Genomic DNA, 16,147 nt, shown 5'->3' with positions numbered 1-16,147 from the left:
TATTGAATAACAATGATTGAGCTATTCCAGATAATATCTGAACCCCTCCTATGTAACGCACATTTTATTGTCCAAGTGGGGTATTTTATTTTCTGACTGTCTATTGTGGATGAAGATTTTGTACAACAGCTTAAGTCTGTGTAAACTAGAACTGTCACAGGAGTGACTCATACCCCCACCATACGGTCTTGTCACAGAAGAATGGCAACCATAAGGAATCTTAAAAATACTTTGGAGTACTTCATCCTGGGCTTCCACATATAAGTAATACTAGTATAATACTAGTATAGTAATACTAGTAAATATATTAAATCTCTAATATTAGACAAAAAAGTGTCTTACCGACCCATGTTACAAAGGAAAAATGTTTTTACTTTTTACATAGGACTTAAAATAAAAATAATAAGAAAAATACCTAAAATATTGAAAATCTAAAAATAGGATTTCTAAAAATAGACTAATTCCTGGAATTTAAGGGGAAGAAACTCAGTACAAAGGTTAAAAAAAGGTTACTTCCCTTTGGCTCTAAGCCAATCAGAATGAGCTATAGTGAAAATACATCAAAATTAACCTTAAATTCTAGGTAAAAGGGGACACAATTCAAGAAAAATAGTGTCAGAGTTATGCACCTTGTGTCACATGATGTGGGTAATTAGGTGGAACATCTGTTTTATGTCTGAATCAAATCCATTCAGTAGTAATTGAGATATAGTGAAAATACATCAAAATTAACCTTAAATTCTAAGTAAAAAGGGGCATAATTCATGAAAAATTGGTGTCAGAGTTATGCACCTTGTGTCACATGATGTGGGCGATGAGGTGGAACATCTATTTTAAGTTTGAATCAAATCCATTTTGTAATAATTGAGATATAGTGAAAATACATCAAAATCAACCTTAAATTTAAAGTAAAAGGGGACATAATTCATAAAAAATGCATGTCAGAGTTAAGCACCTTATGTCACATCATCTGGGTGATGAGGTGGAACAACTATTTTAAGTTTGAATCAAATCCATTTAGTAATAACTGAGATATAGTGAAAATACAACAAAATTAACCTTAAATTCTAAGTAAAAGGGGACATAATTCATGAAAACTTGGTGTCAGAGTTATGCACCTTGTGTCACATGATGTGGGCACATGATGTGGGTGATGAGGTGGAACATCTATTTTAAGTTTGAATCAAATCCATTCAGTAGTAACTGAGATAAAGTGAAAATACATCAAAATCAACCTTAAATTCTAAGTAAAAAGGGGCATAATTCATAAAAAAATGGTGTCAGGGTTATGCACCTTATGTCACATGATGTGGGTGATGAGGTGGAACATCTATTTTAAGTTTGAATCAAATCCATTTAGTAATAACTGAGATATAGTGAAAATACAACAAAATTAACCTTAAATTCTAAGTAAAAGGGGACATAATTCATGAAAACTTGGTGTCAAGAGTTATGCACCTTGTGTCACATGATGTGGGTGATAAGGTGGAACATGTATTTTAAGTTTGAATCAAATCCATTTGGTAATAACTGAGATAATAGATTTCGGGACGCGACGGGACGGGACATGACGGGACGCGACAAAACTGACTCCTATATACCCCCCTCAAACATGTTTGGTGGGGGTATAAAAAAAAAAAGCATTGAGAAATAGCAGACTCATGGATCGAGAAGTCCATCAAAATATCAAATAAGTATGAATGGGACATAATTCATGGAAAATTTCTTCAAAAGTAATGCACCATATGTTGAATCATGTGGCTACTTATAAGGTGGGACATCTATTTGAAGTTTGAACCAAATAAGTGAGATAGAGCACTAAGTCTTGAACCTGAAATTCCAGTAAAAAGATGGGGGGAGGGGGAGGGCATAACTCGTAGCATTTTGGTGTCAGCATCATGAGCATTGTGTAATATGATCAGATGTGGGTGACCATGTGGAACAACTGTTTTAAGTTTGAATAAATAAAATCCATTTAGAAACAAGAGAGATATAATGAAAAAGTATCAAAATTAAACTGAAATTCTAAGTAAAAAGTTGACATATGTTACTAAATACTTGTGCCAGAGATATGGACCTTGTGTCATATGATGTGGACAACGATGTGGAAGAATATTTTAAGTGTGAATCAAATCCATTAATTAATAACAAAGTTGTTCTGTAACACTATTTTGTCCTGATAATAACTTTAAAGCCACTGGAGGGAATATAATTAAACATGAGAAAGTGGTAGATCTATGGAAATATGGTGGAGTGAAGAGCAAAAGAACCATAATACTAGCTTGAATTATATTCAAATTATCTCCCTTTATGTTTTTCTTTTGTCGAAACAAGAACTTCAACACTGAGCAGAGAATACAATGATACATAATATGAGCCGTGCCATGAGAAAACCAACATAGTGGCTTTGCGACCAGCATGGATCCAGACCAGCCTGCGCATCCGCGCAGTCTGGTCAGGCTCCATGCTGTTCGCTTTTAAAGCCTATTGGAACTGGAGAAACTGTTAGCGAACAGCATGGATCCTGACCAGACTGCGCGGATGCGCAGGCTGGTCTGGATCCATGCTGGTCGCACACCCACTATGTTGGTTTTCCCATGGCACAGCTCATATAATGAAAGATGACTATAAAGGAAGAGTGAAGAGAACAAGAAACCTACTCAATTTTGAATAATTTTCAAATTATCTCACTTTTTGTACTTAATTGTTTTTGTCCGTAGAACTTTTACCTAGTGTTTAGTCAAATTTTTTTGCCAAAAGTCCAAAGCTAAAATGTAAATTTATCAAACAGAATAAAATTTATCCTTTCATACAATCATTCTGTAATAAATATGACTCACAGTAATTGGTATACCCGGTATATTTGAAGGAATGAATCCTCCAAATTGAGCGACATGATTTGAGCCACTGGTTATTTACACACAGAAGGCAAACTTTCCGCATTGTTTTGAATGGTATGTGGGTTGTGCATGCAGGGAGTTAATAGTCTTTAAAATTTCTGCAGACAGGACCTTTGCAGTTTTATAAAGGGAGTTACGTTTTATCAATAGATGATAGGGCTTGGATATATATACAAAACCATAACTACAGCTTCCTTATTTACAGATTAAAACCCTGTATTATTATAAAACACAAATTTTAATTTGGGATATGGCTCTTGTTTTTTATTTATATAAGATACTGCAAAATAATTACTGGTGGTTATCATTTGCGAACTTTGTGATGGTTTGTCCTGAGGGTTGTTTTTTTTTAGTAAAAAATGCCTTCAACATATTGTCAAGAGGAAGCTGAGCCAAAGGAGTGTGGGTCTTTTGAAACAGCATTTTTAATCATCTTATTAATCAGTATTTAGATGTCCAAATAATAACATATTTTGAAGTTATTAGTAATAAATTTCTTTTTTATATATCATAGAAACATACCTCAAGGGGAACAATCCAAAAAAGTGTAACTGTAATAAAGGAGTCTGAGTTATTTCCCTTCCATTTAGAAATTACAGTGTTTAGTTACTTGTGGATACCAATACAATGAGGAGACATTCTGTTAGGGTTTTTAAACCAGAAAGGGAAGGGGCCTAGGCCTGTTATTTGAGGAAAAAATAGCTTGGTATTTGGGGAATAAATAACCTTAAGTAGAGTCAATTTTGGGGGGAAACTGCATGATTTAATAACAGAAATTTTTTTAGGGGAAGGGGCCTTTTAACTGCCCCTATTAAAGATGGGGAAAAATCCCTTGTAGACTGTCTATGGCTCATTCAGCCACAACAAAAAAGTCAAAATAAGCAAGAACAACATTTTAATTTACCAGTTTAGAATTTAACTTAAAGATCATCAAGACAAACATTCTGACCAAGTCTCACATAGATTGAGTCACAACTGTTGCCTTTAGAGTGTTCACAACCTTTGATTTGACCATGTGACCTAGTTTTAAACCCCAAATGACCCAAATTAAAACTGCTGGCTTACTGACCTAGTTTTTGACCCCATATGACACAGTTTCAAACCTGGCCTAAAAATCATCAAGATAAACATTCTGGCCAAGCTTAATAAATATTGAGTCACAACTGTGGCCTCTAGAGTGTTCACAAGCTTTCCTTTGATCTGGCATACTGACCTAGTTCTTGACCCCACATGACCCAGATTCAAACTTGACCTAGAGATCATCAAGATAAACATCCTGACCAACTTTCAAAAAGATTGAGTCACAACTGTGGCCTCTAGAGTGTTCACAAGCTTTTCCCTTGATCTGGCTTACTGACCTAGTTTTTGACCCCAGATGACCCAGATTCAAATCTGACCGAGAGATAATCAAGACAAACATTCTGACCAAGTTTCATAAAACTGGGTCACAAATGTGGCCTCTAGTGTGTTCACAAGCTTTTCCTTTGATTTGACAGGGTGACCTACTTTTTGACCCCACATGACCCAGATCCGAACTTGACCTTTAGATTATCAAGACAAACATTCTGATTAATTGTCATGAGTTTCAAACTTAAATTGTGGTCTCTAGGGTGTTGACAAGATTTTCCTTTGATCTAGCCTAGTGATCTAGTTTTTGAACCCACATAACCCAGTTTCATCTTGGATCTAGAGATCATAAAGACAAACATTCTGACCAAGCTTCATAAATAGTGGGTCACAGCTGTGGCCTCTAAAGTGTTCACAAGCTTTTCCTTTGATCCGACCTACTGACCTAGTTCTTGACTCCACATGACCTAGTTTTGATCCTGACATAGAGATCATCAAGACTAACATTCTGACCAAGTTTCATAAAGATTGGGTCACAAATGTGGCCTCTAGAGTGTTCACAAGCTTTTCCTTTGATTTGAACGGTGACCCAGTTTTTGACCCTACATGACCCAGTTTCAAACTTGACCTTGAGATCATCAAGAATAACATTCTGACCAATTTTCATAATTAATGACTGTCAGTCAAAGTTGTGGCCTCTAAAGTGTTCACAACCTTTTCCTTTGATTTGACCGGGTGACCTAGTTTTTGACCCCACATGACCCAGATTCGAACTTGACCTAGAAATCATCCAGACAAACATTCTGACTAGAATTCTAGTTTGGTTTAGACCAATTCCAGATCTGCCTAGGCCAAACTTAATTCTTCTTAAGTTTAAGAACTTATATGTAAAAAGACACTAGTTTTCACCTCACAGGGACACCAATATAACAAGGGGTTTTGGAGGTGACGTATAGTTTGTACTTCTTGTTTCTTTTGGGCAATTTATATAATTTATTCCTCCTAATGGATGGAAAACAGACCAAATTACTCAATAATGAAATTTCAAATCAGTACCTTCATTGGTTACTGAGATAAACCCATTTTAATCTGAAACAGTCTGACTAAAGTACTTGATCTTCTAAATGAAGATCTGAGAACGACCCATTCACATTCGTCTTCTGTATATTTTGGATTTCCAATATTGCTATTTTTATTTTCGCAAATCTATTTTTGTTTGAACCAATCAGACAATTTGTTCGAATGTCAAAGAGTAAGAAAAATTTGCAGTTAATCCAGGGCTCGAACCCGGGACCTCTCGTTTACAAAGCAAGTGCCCTAACTGAGCTAACTGGCTATCTGACATCTTTCTACATAAAAATTGTTGATATCAAAACCCAAGGCTTTTTAAAGCTTGCAGGATGTTGTAAGGTAGCTTTTGATTGGCTAGCGGAAGGGTTGTCAGAACGAAGCCATCAATAGCTCAGTTTCAGATCCTATGCGTAGCTTAATAGGAGATGTACTTTAGTCAGGTTGAATCTGACACAAAGGGAAGTAATTTGACATAAAATCAGTCCATAGTTACCTAACCTGATTGTCTCAATTCAACTAATGACAATAATAAAACAAGGAGCTGCGTTCAATAAACGCTTGATGCCCCAAGTGGTTTCTTGTCGATAGATTTGCACCAAAGTCCAAAACGAGATCAAGGTCAAACTGGGGTCAAGTGATGTTTGAAGATGAGGAATGGTCACAGTTTACATCTGTATTAGTATCAATTCATTCTTGTAAGGGGTATTGATGCTAGACAAAACTGTCCCATTTGGTTAACCAAGAGATGGCCCACATAAATTAACCTAAGTCCAAAATGAGGTCAAGGTCAAACTGAGTCAGGTGATGTCTGAAGATGAGGAATGGTCACAGGTTACATCTACATAAGTATCAAGTCATTCTATAAGTGCTATTGATGCTAGATGAAACGGTCCCATTTGGTTACCCTCATACGGACGGACGACAGACGGACAGGACAATCACTATATGCCTCTCGCCTGCTGATGCTGGGGGCATAAAAATAACTGAGACAGAGTGAAAGTGCATCAAAACTTTAACCTCAAATTCTAAGTAAATAAGGGGATATAATTCATGAAATATTGGTGTGATAGTTATGGAACTTGTGTCATAACAAGAGGGCCAAGATGGCCCTAGGTCGCTCACCTAAGAAACACACCATAACAGTGTAAAACATGTTTGACCTAGTGATTTCATGGAAACAAATATTCTGACCAATTTTCATTAAGATTGGACCAAAAAATTGGTCTCTTGCGATAAAACAAGCATTTTCTTTGATATGACATAGTTTTTGACCCTAGATGACCCATGTTCAAAATCGACCTAGATTTTATCAAGGCAATCATTCTGACCAAAATTCATGAAGATCAATTGAAAAATACAACCTCTATCACATACACAAGTTTTTTCTTTGATTTGACCAAGTGACCTAGTTTTTGAACTCAGATGACCCATATTCAAATTCGACCTAGATTTCATTAAGGCAATCATCCTGACCAAATTTCATAACAAGAGCTGTCGGAGGACAGCAACGCTCGACTATTCAACAGCCTTGTCAACTGAATGAATACAAAAGTTGAAAAAGGGGCATAATTTTGTAAAATGCAAAGTAGAGGTATTGAACCTCTGTACTGCATGTCATATCACGACAGTAAACAAGTGTGTGAAGTTTCAATCCTTTCCAATTTGTGGATACTGAGATACCAGCTTACATACAAAAACTTAACCAACAAGAGCTGTCCGTAAGACAGCCAAGCTCGACTATTCAAAATATTGTCACAGAAGCAGGAAATTATTACCCAAAATGTTAAATATCAAAAGAGTTTTAAGTTCGAAAAGGGACATAATTTGACCAAAATACATATCAGAGTTATGGGACTTGATGCTATCAACTAGTTTTATAACCCCGAAGAAACATGTTAGGTTTCAATTCAATATCTGCATTAGTTTTGGAGATAGTAACTTGCATGTAAACTTTAACCAGAATTTTCTAAGTCCAAAAGGGGGCATAATTTGTTCAAAATACATTTTAAGAGTTATGGAACTTGACCTAGTGAGGCTGGTAATTGACATAGAAAAGGAATAAATAAGATTCAAAGCTATATGCCTTTTGGTAATAGCTGTATGTACTCGCACGCAAAACTTTAACCAGAATTTTCTAAGTCCAAAAGGGGGCATAATTTGCCCAAAATACATGTCAGAGTTATGGGACTTGATTCTATCAACTAGTTTTATAACCCCGAAGACACATGTGAAGTTTCAATTTAATATCTGTATTAGTTTTGGAGATAGTAACTTGCATGTAAAACTTTAACCAGGATTTTCTAAGTCCAAAAAGGGGCATAATTTGCCCAAAATACATGTCAGAGTTCTGGGACTTGACCCAGTGAGGTAGGTAATTGATCTAGAAAAAGAAAAAATAAGTTTCAAATCTATATGCCTTTTAGTAATAGCTGTATGTACTTGCACGCAAAACTTTAACCAGAATTTTCTAAGTTCAAAAGGAGGCATAATTTGGCCAAAATGAAGGTCAGAGTTATGGGACTTGGTGCTATAAACTAGTTTTATAACCCCGAAGACACATGTAAAGTTTCAATTCAATATCTGCATTAGTTTTGGAGATAGTAACTCGCATGTAAAACTTTAACCAGGATTTTCTAAGTCCAAAAGGGGGCATAATTTGCCCAAAATACATGTCAGAGTTCTGGGACTTGACCCAGTGAGGTAGGTAATTGATCTAGAAAAAGAAAAAATAAGTTTCAAATCTATATGCCTTTTAGTAATAGCTGTATGTACTTGCACGCAAAACTTTAACCAGAATTTTCTAAGTTCAAAAGGAGGCATAATTTGGCCAAAATGAAGGTCAGAGTTATGGGACTTGGTGCTATAAACTAGTTTTATAACCCCGAAGACACATGTGAAGTTTCAATTCAATATCTGCATTAGTTTTGGAGATAGTAACTTGCATGTTAAACTTTAACCAGGATTTTCTAAGTCCAAAAGGGGGCATAATTTGCCCAAAATACATGTCAGAGTTATGGGACTTGACCCAGTGAGGTAGGTAATTGATCTAGAAAAAGAAAAAATAAGTTTCAAATCTATATGCCTTTTAGTAATAGCTGTATGTACTTGCACGCAAAACTTTAACCAGAATTTTCTAAGTCCAAAAGGGGGCATAATTTGCCCAAAATGAAGGTCAGAGTTATGGGACTTGGTGCTATAAACTAGTTTTATAACCCCAAGACACATGTGAAGTTTCAAATCAATATCTGCATTAGTTTTGGAGATAGTAACTTGCATGTAAAACTTTAACCAAAATTTTCTAAGTCCAAAAGGGGGCATAATTTGCTCAAAATACATGTTAGAGTTATGGAACTTGACCCAGTGAGGTTGGTAATTGACCTAGAAAAAGAATAAATAAGTTTCAAAGCTATATGCCTTTAAATGATAGCTGTATGTACTTGCATGCAAAAACTTAACTAAGGTGTGACGCCAACGCCGACGCCGACGCCAGGGTGAGTAGAATAGCTAGACTATTCTTCGAATAGTCGAGCTTAAAACTGCTAAGTCAAAGGGGCATAGTTTTGTAAAAATGCCAAGTAGAGTTATGGGACCTTCACAGTGCATGTTAGATCATGACAGTGAACAAGTGTGTGAAGTTTCAATCCATTCCAATTAGTGGATACTGAGATATCAGATTACATACAAAAATTTAACCAAAAACTACTAAGTCGAAAAAGGGGCATAATTTTGAAAAAAAAAGAGTAGAGTTATGGGACTTGCTTAGTGCATGTCAGATCATGACAGTGAACAAGTATGTGAAGTTTCAATCCATTCCCATTAGTAAGTACTGAGATACTAGCTTACATACAAAACCTTAACCAAAAATTTCTAAGTCGAAAAAGGGGCATAATTTTGTAAAAAAGCAAAATAGAGTTATGGAACCTGTGCAATGTAAGTCAGTTTGTCACAGTGAATAAGTGTGTGAAGTTTCAACCCATTCCCACAAGTGGTTACTGAGATACCAGCTTACATACAAAACCTTAACCAAAATCTGGACGCGGACGCGGACGCGGACGCATGGGCGAGTCCAATAGCTCTACTATTCTATGAATAGTCGAGATAAAAATCAATTGAAAAAAACAGTCTCTATCGCATACACAAGATTTTTCTTTAATTTGACCTAGTGACCTAGTTTTTGACCTCAGATAACCCATATTCAAATTCGACCTAGATTTCATCAAGGCAATCACTCAGAACAAATTTCATGAAGATCAATTGAAAACTACATCCTCTATTGCATACACAATGTTTTTCTTCGATTTGACCTAGTGACCTAGTTTTTGACCCGAGATGACACATTTTCGAATTCGGCCTAGATTTTATCAAGGTAATCATTCTGGCTAAATTTCATGAAGATCAGTTGAAAAATACAGCCTCTATCGCATACACAAGGTTTTTCCTTGATTTGACCTAGTGACCTAGTTTTTGACTAGAGATGACCCATTTTAGAACTCGGGCCTAGATTTCATCAAGGTAATCATTCTGACCAATATTCATGAAGATCAATTGAAAAATACAGTCTCTATCACATACACAAGGTTTTTCTTTGATTTGACCTAGTGACCTAGTTTTTGACCAGAGATGACCCATTTTCGAACTCGGCCTTGATTTCATCAAGGTTATCATTCCGACCAATATTCATGAAGATTGATTGAAAAATACAGCCTCTATCGCATACACAAGGTTTTTCTTTGATTTGACCTAGTGATCTAGTTTTTGACCCGAGATGACCCATTTTCGAACTCGGCCTAGATCTTATCAAGGTTATCATTCTGACCAATACTCATGAAGAATAATTGAAAAATACAGCCTCTATCGCATACACAAGCTAAATGTTGAAAGATGACAGACGACGGACGCCGGACATCGAGCGATCAGAAAAACTCACCTGAGCATTGCTCAGGTGAGCTAAAAATATGATATGGGCAATGATTAGGAATTACTAATTTAAGTTTGAAACAAATCCATCAAGTTATTACAGAGATACGGTGAAAGTGCATGAAATCTTTTATCTAAAGTGCGGATGCAGAAGGACGCTGACGCCGGGTCAAGTAGGATAGCTCTAAATACTCCGTATAGTCAAGCTAAGAAAGGGAAAATACATTTAACAGATAAAATCTTTGCAAAATTATATTTTTAACATTAAAGAATCAAAGGGTACATTTTAAAATTGAGAGAATCAAAAGGTGCATTGATATTATATAACTATACCACATAGAAAAAACAATAATGACAATATTATAGTTTACATTCTAAGGCAGTAATTTTGCATTTTTTTCTGAGGCATTTTGAAAGAGAATATTTCATCAGCAACTTAATACAAATTCAATGAGTGCAAAAACTGCGAAAAGGAAGTCGCTTAGAAAGCAGGCTTTTAAATCATTTCTTATGAAATGCTGACTGCAATTTTAAATAAAATTTAAATGTTATGAGAGAGTTTGCTTTAAATACTTGCGGCTTCTTTAATTTTACCAAGCTCACAAAACTTCCGAAACCCGAAAAGGGTGTTTGTTATAACATGTAAACATAAAACATCACACTGAGACATTAATTAAATTGAAAAATTATTTGTAACATGCACTTGCGTAAATGGATTTGTTTTGATTTTGTTGTTTTTTCCCTGAAATAATCAGTTTTATTAATTGAATATTTATGGGATAAACTGCTCGTCAAACAGAAGCACGTATTTTATCTCATCAGAATTTACCCCTCTAATCTATAGATAATTGATTATGTGTCAACGGAAATAAGATGAGAATTAACATGAATCAAAGTGTGCTTGCAACTGACCGCTGACTTTAGAATTCTGAGAATGATATTTCATTCAGAAATAAAAAGCAATCATAAAATATATGCCTGCGTATATAGTTACATTTCTTTATTAAAGAAATGATTGATGCGCTTGAAATCTAATGTTCAGGCTATTCATAACAGACTATAATCTTTTACTCAATATTTCATCCTGGTAAAGCATTAGGAATATTACAAGACATGATCCAGCATTTCCATCCATGCTAAAATCTGTGTAATTCACGCATAAAAAGTCCCTTACATGCAAGTTTTTTAAATCAGCAGGTAGAATGCATGATGTGTAAAAAATCTGACAAAAAATACATTGTTCCTCTATAAAAGAGTCGAAATTAAGCAACCTGACTTTATTTTTGATCCGCACATGCAAATTACCGCCTTTCAGCTGTTGACAATTTGCTAGCTATCAAGACGAGCCGATGGCGTAATTTAAGCTCTGCCTAATTCAGGTACTTGAGAAATTTTTGCTAGAACCGTGACAGTGAATCAAATTTAGAACCGTGACAGTGAATCAAATTATTCGTAAAAATAGATGAACTAGTATTCAGCCAATCAGCGACAGGGTTACATCTTTCGAGACTTTCCGATAATTGTCAACCGGAAGAAGTCTTTACAATATATCTGCAGGGCTAACGCTGGCCTCGAAAAAAAAGTATTGCCAACTTTTGTACCTATAAAAAATAGTAGCCAACTAGAAAATGCTTTTGTAAAAAAGCGCATGTCTCCCCCAATGCAAAGTCCTATAGGCAAGAAGTCAATAAGGGTCAGGAGCGAAAGTCAAAGAGACACTGATGCTTGGCTGCAATAGGGATCATCTACTTAGCATGTCCAGTCATCCCGCTAAATTTCAACACTCTTGGCCTAGTGGTTCTCAAGTCACTGTTCAGGCTCCTGTGACCTTGACCTTTGATCAAGTGACCTCAAATTAAATAGGGGTCATCTACTCTGCATGTCCAATCATCCTATTAAGTTTCAACATTCTAGGTCAAGTGGCTCTCAAGTTATTTCCAAAAAATGATTTTACATGAACAGGCCACTGTGACCTTGACCTTTAATAGACTGACTCTAAAATCAATAGGGGTCATCTACTCTGCATGTTCAATCATCCTATGAAGTTTCAACATTCTGGGTCAAGTGATTCTCAAGTTATTGATCGGAACTGGTTATCAATGTTCAGGCCCCTGTGACCTTGACCTTTAACGGAGTGACCCCAAAAACAAGAGGGGTCATTTACTCTGCATGAACAATCATCCTATGAAGTTTCAACATTCTGAGTCGAGAGGTTCTCAAGTTATTGATTGGAAATGGTTTTCCATGTTCAGGCTCCTGTGACCTTGACCTTTAACAGAGTGACCCCAAAATCATTAGGGATCATCTACTGTACATGATCAATCATCCTATGAAGTTTCATCATTCTGGGTCAAGTGGTTCTCAAGTTACTGACCGGAAATGGTTTTCAATGTTCGGGCCCCTGTGATCTTGACCTTTAACAGAGTGACCCCAAAATCATTAGGGGTCATCTACTCTGCATGACCAATCATCCTATTAAGTTTCAACATTCTGGGTCAAGTGGTTCTCTAGTTATTGATCGGAAATGGTTTTCAATGTTCAGGCCCCTGTGACCTTGACCTTTGACAGAGTGACCCCAAAATCAATAGGGGTCATCTACTCTTCATGACCAATCATCCTATGAAGTTTCAACATTCTGGGTCAAGCGGTTCTCTAGTTATTGATCGGAAATGGTTTTCAATGTTCAGGCCCCTGTGACCTTGACCTTCGACAGAGTGACCCCAAAATCATTGGGGGTCATCTACTCTTCATGACCAATCATCCTATGAAGTTTCAACATTCTGGGTCAAGTGGTTCTCTAGTTATTGATCGGAAATGGTTTTCAATGTTCAAGCCCCTGTGACCTTGACCTTTGACGGAGTGACCCCAAAAACAATAGGGGTCGTCTACTCCAGCAGCCCTACAACCCTATGAAGTTTGAAGGTTCTAGGTCAAATGGTTCTCCAGTTAATGCTCGGAAATGAAGTGTGACGTACGGACGGACAGGGCAAAAACAGTATGTCTCCCCCAGAGGTGGGGGGGGGGGGGGGGGACATAATACTGATGGCATGCAATTTTTAAAAGACTAAAACAACAAATTTTGATTTATATATTTTCTAGTAGTAGACCCCAAACAAGGGGAACTTGGGATTCAAGGTAAAATACCAGGGCTTTTTTTAAGGAGTTGGGGAAGACGTTGGGTGCTGATCAAATGGGGAAAAATCACGCGAAAGAGGCCAATCTGGGGAAAATTCACGATATTATATCCAACATGTGATACTGCTTTTACAGTGCATATACATTAGTCAGTAGATCTTTTTACAGCAATTCAAATTTTAAGTTATCCTATTTCAGGGTTCAAATTTAATTTTTTACCCCATTAACAATGCAGTTTTTTCCACTAGCAACAAGGTTGGTTCCACTTGATTATTTGGTTTCATAATAAAAGTTCAGCTTCGTTTCCAACGTTTTCATGGTCCGGACAGACCGGGACTTTCTAGCTTCGGAAGAACAAACCAAAGTACTCGATAATTTTCAGGTCACTGCCCATGGTGTCGCTAGAATTTCAAGCATCCCTTGTCCTTTTTCGCCTAAAAAAACCTTGTGATTTTCCTCTCCATTTTGCCATTTGATTCACCGACCAAAACGAAAGTAAATTTTGTCTAGACGCTTACTTAGACATCCGATAATTTCATTTATAATAGCGACAAGCGTCTACAAGCGGTCCCGTGTTTATCAGTAAAATAACTACCCCAAAGGAGCTTTCAAAGAGCAAAGGTCAGCGTGAGCGGATTCCTCGATTATCAATGTAATTGCGAAAATATTCGAGTGCTATGATTTCCTACTCGGGTTTTTTTATTTTCACTCAAATTTCACGAGTTAGTGACAGCTAAATTCGATCCCTGAAACATATGAATTGGAGATAGATTGGGGAAAATTAATTTTTGGGGGGAAAATTGATCTTTTGGGGAAACATTTTTCAAGGGGAAGACTATTGGTGTCACTTTCTTAGTAAAAAAAAAACCCTGAATACCCCTAAAACTGAGCTTGCAGTGTTTTTTCTAAAAGTTTTGAACATCACTATGCCGCTAATATTAAACTTATACATCATTTAAATCGGCTAGTAATTTAAAAAAGATATCTGAATACGAAAATATGAAAATTGTAAGTAACTTTTGAATTTTGAAATCCATAAATGAGCAAAAAAGCAATTAAAAATTCTGATCCCATATACACGATGTAAAAGCATTTGTTTTGACTATCACCAGATGCCTTGATGTGTGATGGCATGGCGATCTGCCCTATCAGATGGATTCTTAATGTATTTACTGGACACATATTTCATTTGTGTAATGCAACTGAAATGATCATTGACATTCATGAGCCATTTGTTACTTTGATGTCTCTGCTATTTTGCACAGTCATGTCAGTTTCTCATAGTTACATGGTAATTTATGAAGGCAGCGGTTATATAATGAACGCAATGGTTCCAAACCGCTGTAAATTTTTAAGCTATGCCTATGCTGATGTCGCGAAAACTAATAAAAACCTGAAAACTGCAGAAAATTTCGATCTTTACTATTGAATAGAACTACTTACTTGATACCTTATAACAGTTTTACATTTTGCAATTATATGCGATCTTTTATATTATCAAATACCTACAATAATCGCGATTTAATTTTAAGAAAAAAAAATTTCCAATTAGCGTCTTATTTTGGTTGATAGTTTCGAATTAGAAGGTAAACAGAATTTTTTTTATATAGTTTCTGTTGAATAAATTATTCTATATAAACAATAAATCTACTTTATTCTGAAAACTCAAGCAATATCTTTTAAAAAGTAACAGGATTGAAATAAAGAATAATTTCGAAACTAAGGCTGCAAAGTTCGTTAGATACATGTAAACGACATGTAAACAACCACCTGTAAATTGTTAATTGGGTAATAGTGTGATAGTTCAAGTTGACCTTTAAATAAAATCATCTGATATAGGTATATCTAATGCTGTGTAAATTTTTTCATTGATCTTGTACCAGAGCAAGTCTCATATAAACGTCCATTTGAAAATGACACAATGAACTGATCACTCACACCTCACCTGCTCACTGTAGACTTGGCTTTCTGGTTTTGTTGAATGCTATAGGCTATGTCAGTCTCCCAATAGGAGAGATCGGTAAGCAGGTCATCAATATCAGCTGTGTGTACCATGTGATACACATTTCTAGAAAGGTCGTACAAACACTGATAATACATCTGTACTACCATATCAAACAATGGCAGCATCAGAAAACAAAAATCTCATAAAATTGACAGAAAATGATGTTCCAGTCCCAGGTTCAAAGTTTTATTGCAGTTATATTTCAGAACATTCTGTTTGTGAACTTAAACTTCAAGGCTGGTTAGAGTGTAGAGGTTTAAATAATATCAGGGGGAAAGACAGATTTGATTGAAAGGTATACTTGGTATACCAATTACCCCGAGTCTTATATTCAGGGACTCTATTTATAACAAAATAATTGTAAAAAATGATAGATCTTTTTCTGTTTAATTAATTTATATTTTAGCTTTAGACATTTGGCAAATAATTCGTCATAACACTAGGTTAGGTAAAAGTTACACTTTTGTTGTTCAAAGAACAGAGGTGGGGAATTTTAGCATTTTCTGGTATATACCTATAACTGTGAATTTTAACGTGAAATCTAAAGAAGTTGTTAAATTGATCTAAGACAAAGAAAGCATTTCTATTTTACAATGTGTCAAACTAAATATAAAACAGATATGGCAGAAATGACCCTTACAGAAAAAAAAAGGCCTGCTGCGTACTCCTGCTGTGTACATACAGCGTATATGATGCGTACATGATGTGTACTGAAATCAATAGTACGCAGGATATACACCGCACATACACCGATAGTACGTTTGTAGTACAC

General features: G+C 35.9%; 1 protein-coding gene across 1 annotated transcript in view; it reads right to left on the bottom strand.

Moving 5' to 3' along the window:
- The window catches only part of LOC128554453 (transcription initiation factor TFIID subunit 6-like), a gene marked incomplete at its 3' end in the record, with an annotated part of 52,308 nt that extends 37,378 nt beyond the window's left edge, over window positions 1-14,930 (bottom strand). Inside the window, 1 exon segment of the mRNA XM_053535734.1 lies at window positions 14,814-14,930.
- Between the last annotated feature and the right edge of the window lie 1,217 nt (window positions 14,931-16,147).

The sequence above is a fragment of the Mercenaria mercenaria genome, unplaced genomic scaffold (assembly GCF_021730395.1).
Source record: "Mercenaria mercenaria strain notata unplaced genomic scaffold, MADL_Memer_1 contig_5047, whole genome shotgun sequence".
NCBI lineage: Eukaryota > Metazoa > Mollusca > Bivalvia > Venerida > Veneridae > Mercenaria > Mercenaria mercenaria.
Note: the sequence above shows the minus strand (reverse complement) of the source record. Positions and strands in the feature narration are given on the sequence as shown.